Source organism: Phascolarctos cinereus, unplaced genomic scaffold (assembly GCF_003287225.1).
Source record: "Phascolarctos cinereus isolate Bilbo 61053 unplaced genomic scaffold, phaCin_HiC Scaffold_2;HRSCAF=192, whole genome shotgun sequence".
NCBI classification, from domain to species: Eukaryota; Metazoa; Chordata; class Mammalia; order Diprotodontia; family Phascolarctidae; genus Phascolarctos; species Phascolarctos cinereus.
Window position 1 is genome coordinate 159,111,977 of NW_027555625.1, and position 12,606 is coordinate 159,124,582.

A 12,606-nucleotide genomic window follows, 5' to 3' on the forward strand; every position below is an offset into this window, starting at 1 on the left:
CACAGCTCCTGAAGGTCCTTTTGCTGAAATCCTCAAGTTGTAGTTGTAGCTTTTCTGCTGAGCTTTTTGTAACATCTTAAAGTTGTCTTTCCTCATGGAGTTCAGTCTGTCTAGGACTCCAGTGAAAACTCTACCATCAGCTGTTCTGAGGATGCTTCTAGAGTGTGGATGGGAAATTTAAAATCCTCTGTATCCTTCAAAGCTCACAAAGAGGGGTCCAATCAAGGGATACAGAAAGAGACAAGGGCTCTTCCCTTTCCCCCTTTGTCCCTCCCCCAAGTGATTCTTTCTCAGTGTGTTGGTTGGAAAGCTTCCATCCCAAATTTCCAGGCACTCAAGTCTTTGATTCCAAACTAATTTGTTGATTTTATTCAAGCCCCATGGGGCATAACCAAATGTTTTAAACCAATGATAATATACTTCCTGTGCAATATCACTCCTGTTAATCAAGTGGGTTTCAAGGATGTTTTTTATTAAGGACTTTTCATGCCTTTGATTGATCAATTAAATGGAGGTGTTTTTACCTGGTTAAGGCAATTGCCCCTATGTAGGTGAGGTCTTGAATTCACACATTCTTCACTTCTGCTGAAGTTCCTACATTACATCATAGCATAGCTTAGGTGCCAGCCTTTACAAGAATCCTTTCCTATTCTCCCCAGTTGTTGGTGCTGATTCCCTCTTGAAATTACATGATACATTTCATATACTTTGCATATACCCATATAACTATATCTACGTTGTAGTCAATGTTGATATTGAAGTCATTGTTGATATAGCTATAACTAGATCTAAATCTAGATATAAATACCTATATAAATGTAAGTATCTATATCTAGGTATAAGTATCTAGATATAGATGCCCACACATAGAAGGCTCTAGATATCTAGAACTAGAAGTATCTAGTTCTAGATCTCTGCATAGAGATCTAGATATAGAAGTATCTAGGTATAGATATCTATATGTAGAAGGATCTAGATGTAGAAATCTAGATATAAGTATCTCGTTATAGATATTTAGATGTAGAGGTATTTAGATCTAGATATCAAGATGCAGATATAAATATATTGTATCCCCTCAGGAGAATATAAGCTTCTCAAGTACAAGAATCATTTAATTTTTGTCATTGTACTCCTAGTAGCAGGGATAGCGCCGTACACCTTAGGGATATTTAATATGTTTGTTATACGTGAATTTTCAGGCAGCTAGGTGGTGCAGTGGATAGATTGCTGGGCCTGGAGTAAGGAAGGCTCATCTTCCTAAGTTCAAATCTGGCCTCATACACTTACTAGCTGTATGACCCTAGGTGAGTCATTTAACCCTGTTTGCCTCATTTTCCTCATCTGCAAAAATAAGCTAGAGAAGGAAATGGCATATCACTCCAGTATCCTTGCCAAGAAAACCCCAAATGAGGTCACAAAGAGTTGGAAACAACTGAACAACAACAATATATGTGAATTTATACACTTTTGCTATGGAAATTAATCTTGGCCTCACTACAGGTCAGCCTAAATAATAGTGATAATAAGCAACACAATAATAATGATGACAACCACCACACCACTTCCATTTCTATAGCACTTTATGTATAGACCTCTCTCATTATACAGTGTGGTAGGATCAGCAGATAATATAAGATTCCTGTCCTATAGAAGAGGAAGCTGAAGCTCAGAGAAGTTAAATGAAAGAATACTGAATAGGAGATCAGGAGACCTTGACTCCAGCCTTGGTGAGTAGTCTGAAGCAGATTGCCTCACCACTCTGAGCCTCAGTTTTCTCATCTCTAAAAATGAGGGGGTTGGGCTCGATGATGTCTCAAGTCCCTCCCAACTCTCCATCTACGATCCTGCGGCCTGACTAATTTTAAACAAGTACATGGCAGAGCCAGAAATCCAGCCCACATTTCCTGAGTCCTGGTTCAATGTTCTTTCCATTATACCAGGCTGCTTCCCAGCAGGTACTCACAAGATGCTCTGCTCAGCAAAGTGTGAGCAGCCCAGGAATGGGCAAGAAATGTGTTCATTGAAGCAGCAGCAATAATAACACAGCAAAAACCCTATATATTGATCAGATAAGCTAAAGCCTAAGAGGCTACTGATTCAAGTTTTCACAAGTCATGAGAAAGGAACAGTACAGGCATACCCACTAAGGTATGTCTTGACCCAAACCAGAAAGAACTTAGGACAAAACAAAGGTTTCACCCAAACTCTTGGCACCCATTTCACCTCTGCTAGGGCAGGATCCAAAAAAATCTGTAAAACTTCTGACAGAAATTTTCCACAAATGGAAAAAAAACATGCTTCTTAAGAATCTATTCTAATTTTCAAATCCAGTACTTTAATATTATCCTTGACAGAGGTCATTTCTGTGATCAAGCAAAAATTATGGGTAACAATACCACCCATCCTATAAAACTGTGATGTCCAAGACTCCATACTGGCCCTTATCCATACTATGTTAGTGCAGTTGAACTATGTGCAAAGTTCTGTAGGAGATACAAAAACATGTTAGACTCTGTCCATCTTCTCTAGTTTATCTGGAAACTGATGAAGGAAACAAGATGAGGGAAATGTTCACAGGGAAAGTTGAAGTCATTCAGGACCACTTGATTGAAAGTCCATAGCTTGGGCCCTCCCCCATAGGTCAGGGAGCTCTTTAAGGATATTTTGCCAAGTCTGAATGCTTTCTCCTGGGAAAGTTGCCATAGACAAATGAAAGAAAGGGAAAATAGCTGACATTTCAAACCATCTAAGAGAACATAGAATCCAGCAGGTAATCTGCCTATTGCTTCAGAATTTCCTCTGGGATACCATATTGATCAAGAGATGTCCAGCTCTAACAGCCTCAGTGGAATTCTTGGCATGCACCACTTGTCCTGGTTCATTTTTTCTGATTCTCCTTTTCTTTCAAAGAAAAGAAAGATAGCCCATTGAACAGGTCATGAACTAGCAAATGAGACAAGAAAATCATTCAAAAAATAATGGTTATCTGATGAGTGTGGTGGAAGTTGGTGTGCATGCTCTACTCAGAAGTAGCCTTCATTAATAAGTTTTCATTAATGAGACCTGATACTAATAAACTCATAATGGGAAGGTTATTCTGACATGAAGGTGCTTCAAAGGTCTACTCCCCCTAGAAACTATAGATCAAATCTTTCCAATAGGACTGAAGCTCAATGCACTGTCTTTCCTTAAATTCAGTTCAGAGGTCGAGAAACAGAAGAACCTTTGGGCATCCAACCAAACCTATGTTAACTGCCTCTGACAGCAAACTTATTCACCCATGACCCAGAAACATTATAAGGACCTAAATCTGAAGGAAAAAAAGGGGCAAACATGTCACATAGCAGTCATTTGTAACAACAGCTAAACAAGTACCTCTGTAATTTGGGTAAGGCTGTTACTTAGAAAAGGAAAGGGGGAAAAGGGATGGAATCTCTGAAGGGAGATCAAGGGATAACTGAAGTGCTGCTTTCCTCAGTAACAGTGCAGGCGTTCTTCAAAGTGCCTTTGGTATCTACTGAGACTTAAAAGTTCTTGTGCATCTATGGCACAGCTGAGGAACCAAGTAGAGCCAGGGGTAGGATGACCATGCATTAGCTCCTCATTTGGGGGTTCAGGTTTAGTGGCAACATGTCTACTCTCATGGTAGGTAGTGTGGTATAGTGGCAATGAAGGGCCTGTATGCCACTGAAAACTTACCCAAGTGCCATGTTTGTCATGGGCTCCTTGGGTCACTAACCTCTATCATGAAGAAAAAGCAAGACCTTGTTTGTGTCTCTTCCAGTGCAGAGTAGCATCAATGACATGCTAATGCTATATTTAGATTTGGAAAGAACCTTATCTCACATACTTCCCCTGTTGTTGTGAGGCAGCTAAGTGGTGGGACTTGGATTCAGGAAGACCTGGATTCAAATCTCACCTCAGATACTTCCTAGCTGTTCAACTGCATAAGTCACTTAACCTCTCTCGGGCTCAATTTCATCATTTATAAAATAAGGGTATAATTGGTCTTGATGGTTAATTGGAATGAAGGAAAAAAATCATAGAATCTCAGGGCAGAAAGGGACCTCAAAGGCTAGTCTAACCTGCACTTAACTAAGAATCCTGTCTAGGATGTCCTGAGCAATTAGTCACCCAAGCTTTGCTTAATGAACTGTTCTGAGTTGGAACCCTCACTTCTTCAAGCATCCCATTCTATGTTTGGACACTAATTATTAGGAAATGTTGAGATGAAACCTATTTATAATTCCCATCTATTGTCCTTAGTTCTAACCTCTGTGGTTGAGCAAAACAATCCTAATACTTCTCATCCATAACAGCTCTTCTTACATTTCAGATGTAGCATGAGGGGTGGCACTGTAGACTGTAGGAGTGTGTCTGATGTGGTACCTGCACCACCACCCACTTCTCTCTCTCCAAGTTGGTTCACTACTCACAACCTGAACTCACACTAGAGTAGTGGGGCTGGACCTGGGTGCAACCACACTTCTACTACTCATTCTCAGGGACCTAGGAAAAACTCAGATTAGGAAGAGGAGATACTGCTACTAAACACTGCAGCATCTAAGACCTCACCAGTGTGCTCACCATTTAAACAAAGTAGTCACAATGACATCATTGACTCTTAGGCATAAAATATTTTCTAAACAAGAAGGCAAAAAAAAAGTCATAACATAATATTTCAGCAGAAAGTAAAAGCAGAAATAATCAAGATACAACAGTCTACCCATAACTTTAGTCACATTCTCCCATCAATTATATAGTGTTGATGGGGGAAGAATTAGCACATACTTACAGAAACCTAGCAGTGAGATACATAAGGAAGGAGATGCCTGAAAATTTTCTCCTCTCTCAAGCTGCAGAACAAAGAACAAATTTTAATCAATTTTCAGGAAGACAATGCCTCACTTCCCATCAAAATAGCCCCAGAAAAGCACCTGAAAAGCCAATCTCAGCTCAAAGCAGCCTGAGTTCTATGTTCCTGTCTGCTGATGGTTTCTATAAGCAGTTTCTCTCATCACCTGTGTCTTCTGTCCCTTTTTCTGACCCCTTCTGTGTTCAACTTTTCCAGTCCCTGACACCTAATGCCTCAAATCAGGAGCTTCTCATGAGCTGTGAACCATCTCTAACTCAGGCTGAGAAACCCAAATTCTCAGGTATAACACAAATACACAATATACAATTGGTCTGTAATCACCCAACAATTCTTTTATTTTTTTCATTTTTTATGGTTTAGTATCTCATTTTATTTTCAGGTTATGTTCTACATGTAACCCAATTTCAATTAATGGTCATAATATCACATTTTCATACACGAAGGAGTTTTAATTCTTCTTTCATTTGATGGAAGTGCAATGGAAGCAAGAAAGCCATCCATCTGCTTTAAAGATAAGGCATTGTGTGCAGCAGCTAGGTGGCACAATGGAAAGAGAACCCGCCTTGAAGTCAGGAGGGCCTGAGTTCAAATCTGACCTCAGACCAAACACTTGACACTTACTAGCTGTGTGACCCTGGGTAAGTCATTTAACCCCAATTGCCTAAAAAAATAATAATAATAATTATAAAAAAGACAAGGCATTGTGAAGAGTTTCTAGAAGGCAAATAGGTGGCACCAGGGAATATAATTCAAAGTCTACTATATTCTGCTTCTGGTCCACACTCCTTTGTTTTCTTGTAAAATTAGTATTTTTCTGAAACAACTTCATTTGCCTTCCTAGTTCATGGAAGGGAAGATTTTTTGTATATGTGAATTGGATCTGATACTGTGGATTTGAAAATTACTGTAGCTCTATCAGACTCATTCTTTTTATATCTATGTGCGTCATCATCACATTCACATTTTCTGGAGAATTCCCTTGTGTCTTCATTCTCTCTTGAAGCAGATCTATAACCATACCCAGACAGTTAATTTTTGTCTTCTTCAGCCTTTGGCCCCCAGGCTAAAGTGTAACTCAACATGAAAACGTTCTTTGGAGGACAGGTTCTCGTTTGTATGGATCCTCATAGAACACGATAACAATTTGAGTCATGTAATTGAGTTCTTTGACAACATTTATATAATCCATAGCACGCCACCACTGATCATCTTTTGATTCATCGCATAAGGCACTATAACAAGGATGAATAATAAATATTGTACATGACTTTCGCTGGTGAAATATAATCTAGTAGGAACATGACATTTAGGGAACATGATACCTCTTTAATACAGAGGATATTTACAATGTCATCATCTTGTGTTCTCTGAAGGTCTGATCAAATTTTCTTAACTAGAGGAGTGCAGTAGCCTTTGGCAATCTCCAGTTTTTCAACTTCAGATATGCCATATTCCTGAGGGATAGATAACACTATCTGCTAATGCCTTTGAAAACCTGTACGAATCTATTGTATTTTCTAATTTCAAGGAGACATTATGCTGAACATCATATTTTATACAGTTATATATGTCAGGGATTTTACTGATGTTGTATTTTCCATTCTTTGTTTTAAAGTTCTTCTCCAAATTGGACCATCAACTTAGCATTATTTCTAATGTTTCATTATGGTAAAGTTGGATGTCTGATGACTTGAGATTTTTGTTCTCTGTCTGATTTGAGAAGTCAAACTTTGAATCAAGCAGTAAACTTTGTCACAGGTCTTCACAGAATTTTTAACAGAAATGCTCCCAGATGAAGTAAGCTTTTCATAGTCTTCAGGAGTAAAATCTCTATCTTTCTGAAGCATTTCGTGAAGCTTTGCTTTCACACAATGCTGGTGACCGCTTATGGAATCACTATCACTATCCAAAAGTCCAATCATATTTTTACTTTTTACTATTTGGACAAGGATAGGGGTAATCTCACCTTCTAGAACCAAAAGTACCTTTGCAAAAGCTGCTGCAGTCATTTGAACTCATCCCTCATCAGAAGCATATATTTTGAGGTCACGTCAGTAGGTACTGTGTAAGTAAACCACAACCGGGAAATCCTGCATAGTCACCTTGTCCTCTACATATATCTGAAAGTTCTTCCAAGTTCTTCAATCTAAACCCTTCCTGCAGCAGTTAATTTCCTCCCCATTTCAGAACCAAAAGTAATGATGGCTCTTCTCTTCTATTGTCTTCCTCATCACTAGATGTTTTAGGACAACTATGAAGGAATAAGATTTGTTCCCAAAAAATGATCATACATCTCCAATACAGTTTTTAATTGTTCAAGTTTTGATTTACTTTCTTCAATTCCAGAATCATTATTTTGTCCCAGCTCTACTAAAAGTTGTCAAGCAATATCTAACACTTCCTGTAATTGTTTTGGCTTTTTCCATTTTAATTTCCCAGTTTTGTATCCATCACAGTTTTCAAAAAGATCAAAAAATGTTTGTTGTCTCACTTCCATTTTCATTTTCATTTTCTCATTAGTTCCTGATCACCATGACATATAACTGCTATAACACACCTAAGTTTCATCATAGTTCCAGATGTTGGTACAACTGGGATATCTTCAGATTCTAATGGTATTGACCAAGTGATCTGAAATTGTGGAGCAAGCTCTCACATTATAATGTTGCCAAGTATTTTTGCACAGTCATCATGATATTTCACAGAATCCTTCACAAAACTGAAGGCATTGAAATCACAGATATAAGACTGTCCATTATCATGTAACAAATCAAAGCCACAAACCATTTGCTTAATTAAATGCAAGACAGACTTTCCAAGCAATTAACTTCTCTCTAACATTGAAGATAACAGGATATCTGACTTCCCTCCCTTCAGTATCCCATTCTACTTTGCCGTCAGGTACAGAGGATTTCCACGCTTCAGCATGGATATAATCTGAACCCATTGTGTATACTTTGACATCAGTGCCATCTGTAAGCATGATCTCCTCATAAATGTATAAGCCTGTTTTTCTCACGCAGCTTTCTAAGGAGTGAACGCTACTTCTACTTCTGATCTTCCCAAAGAGCCTTTGGCTTCCACCTCCAGCAGATGTTGTATAATAAATGTTAACACTGTGATCCTCAGGGCTGAGGAGTTTTTCTACAAATAGCTTTTGGAAAACTTTTCCATTTACTTCTACACAATCCTCCTCTTCAGTTAGATTTCATTGTTGGGGATTATTCAGATCATAGTTTAAAAATTGCATGACAAGGAAGTAAAATACCTTTAGTTTAAAGAATACTATAAACTTCTCTCCTGTCTGGTATATGATATTGCATATTCAAGTCATTGATCACAAATGGGTTCCTGAGTTTTGCATGGACAACTGCTTTATCAAGTGGAAATCCTTTAGAATGGAAAGAAATAAGACAATCACATAGTGGCCAGCTGTCTACTGGTTCATTCAAAATAATATCCTCTTCAAATATCACTACTGTGACATGTTTAAACAAGGAGACATGTTCGACTTTTTCCTTAGTAGGTTTTGACTTAGATTTTTTTTTTTTTGCCACAGAACATATTCCAACAACAATCTGCCTTTCTGGTGGAGAATCTTCTTCCTCATCTGCATGTCCACGCAAGTGCTGAAAGTCTCTAGGCTTGGCTAGATCTCCTAGCTCCTCTATTTCTCCTTCTTCAGTCCCAACAAAGAATCTAGGGATGTCATTTACTATTTCAGGAATAGACATGGTCAGAAAAACTAAATGATCTACATTTGAACAGTAGTTAAGTAAATAGTCTCAGGGTAGTGCATTCTCCCAATATCTGGGTGACACAAAGATCCTTTGCAGCTTGTTTCTCATTACACAATCACTTGAAATTCTGATAAGAAAGTCAAAAGCCAAGTTGCTCTTTTGTTCCCAGATATCACTCTTCATTGTGGACTCAGTTTCAAAAACGCAAAATCATCTAGGTTTTCCTGGGTTGGAAGGGTGTTCTTTTACCTCCCCAAAGTGCTGCTGTTGTCCCACCAAGGACAGCTGGCGACTGCCGGTCCTATCCAGGTGGCTGGCCCCTGTTCCTGCTCCCCAACCCCGCGGCAGATGCGCGTGTCCCCAGGTGCTGCCTCCCATTGGGCTCTAGCAGCCATCGAAGCCTGTGCGAGCCGCGGCGACTGCCCACTTCCCCTTCACTGGTCCCACTCTTTCCCACCCTCCTCCCCCCTCTCCAGCCCTGGCAGCTAGTCTTACTTGGGAAATCAAACAATTCTTTTATTTATAATTTCTCAGTATTTCCTTCAAAACTCTGAAAATAGTCATATGTAAATGACTTGATGGATCACAAAGCACTATAGCCCTCTTTTTTTAAAAATTTTTATTTTTCAATGAGCGAAAATTTATTTCCCTCCCACCCCCATTAGAAAAAAAGGAAGGAAGGGAGAAGCTAGGTGGTGCAGTGGATAGAGGATCTGCCCTGGAGTCAGGAGGACCTGAGTTCAAATTCGCCTTCAGACTCGTAACACTCACTAACTGTGTGATTCTGGGCAAGTCACTTAACCCCAATTGCCTCAAAAAAAAAAAAAAAGGAAGGAAAGAAGACAAACAAAAAACAAATAGTCATAGTCAAGTAAAACAAATTCTCCAGAAAAGATCCTAAAAAATGTATAGTCACTCTCTTTGTGGTGGCAAAAAACCTGGAAAATTGTGGGGATGCCTATCAAGTGGGGAATGGCTAAACAAATTGTGGTATATGATTGTAAAGGAAAACAATTGTGCTGTAAGAAATGATAGCTCGATGATTTTAGAAAAACATGGAAAGATTTTCACAAAATAATGAAGAGCAAACCGAGTAGAACCAAGTGAATCTTGCATGCATTAACAGTAATATTGTTTTAAGAACAACTTTGAATGACTAAGTAACGTTGACTATCACAAATATCCAAATTAACTACAGAGGATCTATGAAGGAAAATGCTATCTGCATCCAGAGAAAGAACCAATAAATAGAAGTATGCATAGTATGATTTTATATCTGTGTGTATACACACATACACACACACACATACATATATACATAAATCTGTGTCTAATGGTAGCCATCTTTAGGGCAGAATGGGAGGGAAGGGAAAGAGGAAAAAAGAAAGTTACATGATAACTTTATTATAAATTTAAAAGGAATTAGTAAGTTGTACATAATAGATTTGGAGTTTCATGTGCAACCCTCTTTTTTTCTATTCTACTTAGTTATGAAATGCTTATTTTATTTCTTAAGTACAGAATTTTAAAAAAGAAAATGGGGGGATAAATTTCCATATTGGTCATATCCAAAAAATTCTCATTTTACACCCCAAGTCCATTCTTATCTATCAGGAGGTGGATAGCATGCTTCATCATCAGCCCTCTGGCATTATGGTTGATTGTTGTGTTTATCAGCATTCTTAAGTCTTTCAAAGTTGTTTGTCTTTATAATGCTGTTGTAATTGTCACTGTAGCCATATATACCTCAGTCAATACTCTTGTTTCTCAGCTGCTTTCCACCAGGTCTTCTAAGTACAGTTACCTGAGGGGCAGTTTTCTATCAGGTCCATAGGTGTGTCTCAAGTTGGTTTTCTCACACAAATGCCCCTTTTTCTGCCCTTTTCAACAATTAAAATGTCTAGTACCAAAAAGGCAGCATCTTACCTATGGACTCATATCATTTCAGAGTTAGAAGGGAATGTCAGGGCCATCTGATCCAACCTTTACTGAACTATAACTATGACTCTACTCCACATACTCCACACATGCCCATCATTCCTTTTCCTGAAGACCATAAAGAAGATTTTCCTCTTCCTCTTGAGGCAGCTCATAACTTCCCTGGATCTGTTACGTTCCCCATCCCCACCACTAGTCTTTTCTCTCTGTCAGACATCCCCAGATCATTCACGAGATCCTGGTATGGCAAATCTTACAAAGCCATCTTTATCTTTTACCTTTTCAAGCTGATCTTCCTTTGTTGTTTGTTATTTGCTCTCCTCAGAGAGGACCAATGACATCACAGCTGACTTGCAAGTGAATTAAGTAAGGGAGAGCTGTGCAAAGTCATCAGCCTCACTTTCTCCTCTAGAGTCAACAGAGAGGCAGAGGAGGAGCCTGCTATTTCTAGTTGACCTCAGGGTGTTTTATGTTTCTTTTTTTTTTTTTAATTGTTATTGCCTCTTGTTCCCTTTTGGTCTATTAACAGTTTAATCAATATGAATTGCACATGTTCTTGTGCCCTGGGCCTATTTCAGGTGAAGGGTAGCAAGGTGGGGTGCAGTGGATAAAGTACCAGGCCTGGAGCCAAGAAGACTCATCTTTGTGAGTTCAAATCTGGCCTCAGACACTTACTAGCTGTGTGACCCTGGGCAAGTCACTCAACTCTGTTTGCCTTGGTTTCCTTACCTATAAAATGAGCTGGATAAGGAAATGGCAAACCACTGACAGCATCCAGGATGCCCTGCGCTCTTTCTCTCCCTCAGTAGTGTCATCTATAGGGTCAAAGAATCTCAGAGTTGGAAGGGCCATCAGAGAATATCTGGTCCAACCTCTGCATGAACAAGAATCCAGTCTACAAAATTCCCAGTAAGAGGTCATTAAGTGAGCAAGGATCCCACTCTCTCCTAAGGCAGCCCATTCTATTTGTGATAGACTTAATTGCTAAGAAGCTTTTTTTAAAACCTACATTTAGTTTGAATTTTCCTCTCTTTAACTCCCAAATAGTTCTGCCCCTTAGGACCAAGCAGAACAAACTCAATCCCTCTTCTTTGTGGCAACCCCTCAAACACTTGCAGATAGTTCCTGTATCTCTCCCAAGTCTTCTCTTTCACAAACCAAACATCCTTCTCCAAATTAAATCATCTCCTTTCTTTCAACTGATCCTTCTATGGCATAAATCTCAGCAGCGTGCTAGAGCTAGTTCACACTGTCTCTTGAGAGCCAATTCTTAAATTTTCAGTGTATTTACATCTTGGAAATAGGCAAACACCACAAACCAAGGCTCGATTTATTGTTTTGTTGATTGTCTAGACTTCTGGAAGAACTGAGTTCAAATTCAGCCTCTGATACTTTGTAGCTGTATAACCCTGAGCAAGTCATTGAACTTCTGTTTGCCTCAGTTTCCTCATCTGTAAAATGGGGATAATACCACCTACTTCCCAGGGTTGTTGTGAGGAGGTGATGATTATAATAATTATAGAACAATTAGTTATTATTATTATCATCATAAAATTGTGAAGAGATAATAATAAAGTGCTCAGCATATTTCCCAGCATATAGTAAGCACTATATAAATGTTGGCTATCATAATTATTAAGAAAGTGATGGAGAAAATGTTATTAATGTAGATTAAACTTAAAAGTGGGTCCTGAATACATTCACACACACACACACCCAGAGAGCTGGTCGTTAAAACATTTACTAGCACACCCCTGGACATGATCCTAAAGCACTTCACTATTCTGGTTTCCTCTCTCTAAACATTTTCCAGCTTTATCAGTGTCCTTCCTAAAATGTATGAAGTAGAATAAAATATAATATTCTAGATGTGTTCTTACCAGGGCAGCATGAAACAAGACTATCACTTCCCTTGTATTATAGTGGAAGGAGACAGCTGTTGTTGTCTGTTCTTAATTCTCGAAGAGGACCATGACATCAGAATGCCATGACATGCAAGTGAATTGGATTTAAGTGAGGAAAGGATGTGCAAAGTCACCAGCCTCACTTTCT

At 38.8% G+C, this 12,606-nt stretch overlaps 1 pseudogene; it reads right to left on the reverse strand.

Moving 5' to 3' along the window:
• Positions 1 to 5,299: 5,299 nt before the first annotated feature.
• Positions 5,300 to 8,610, reverse strand: LOC110210372 (inositol hexakisphosphate and diphosphoinositol-pentakisphosphate kinase 2-like; annotated as a pseudogene).
• Positions 8,611 to 12,606: the final 3,996 nt, after the last annotated feature.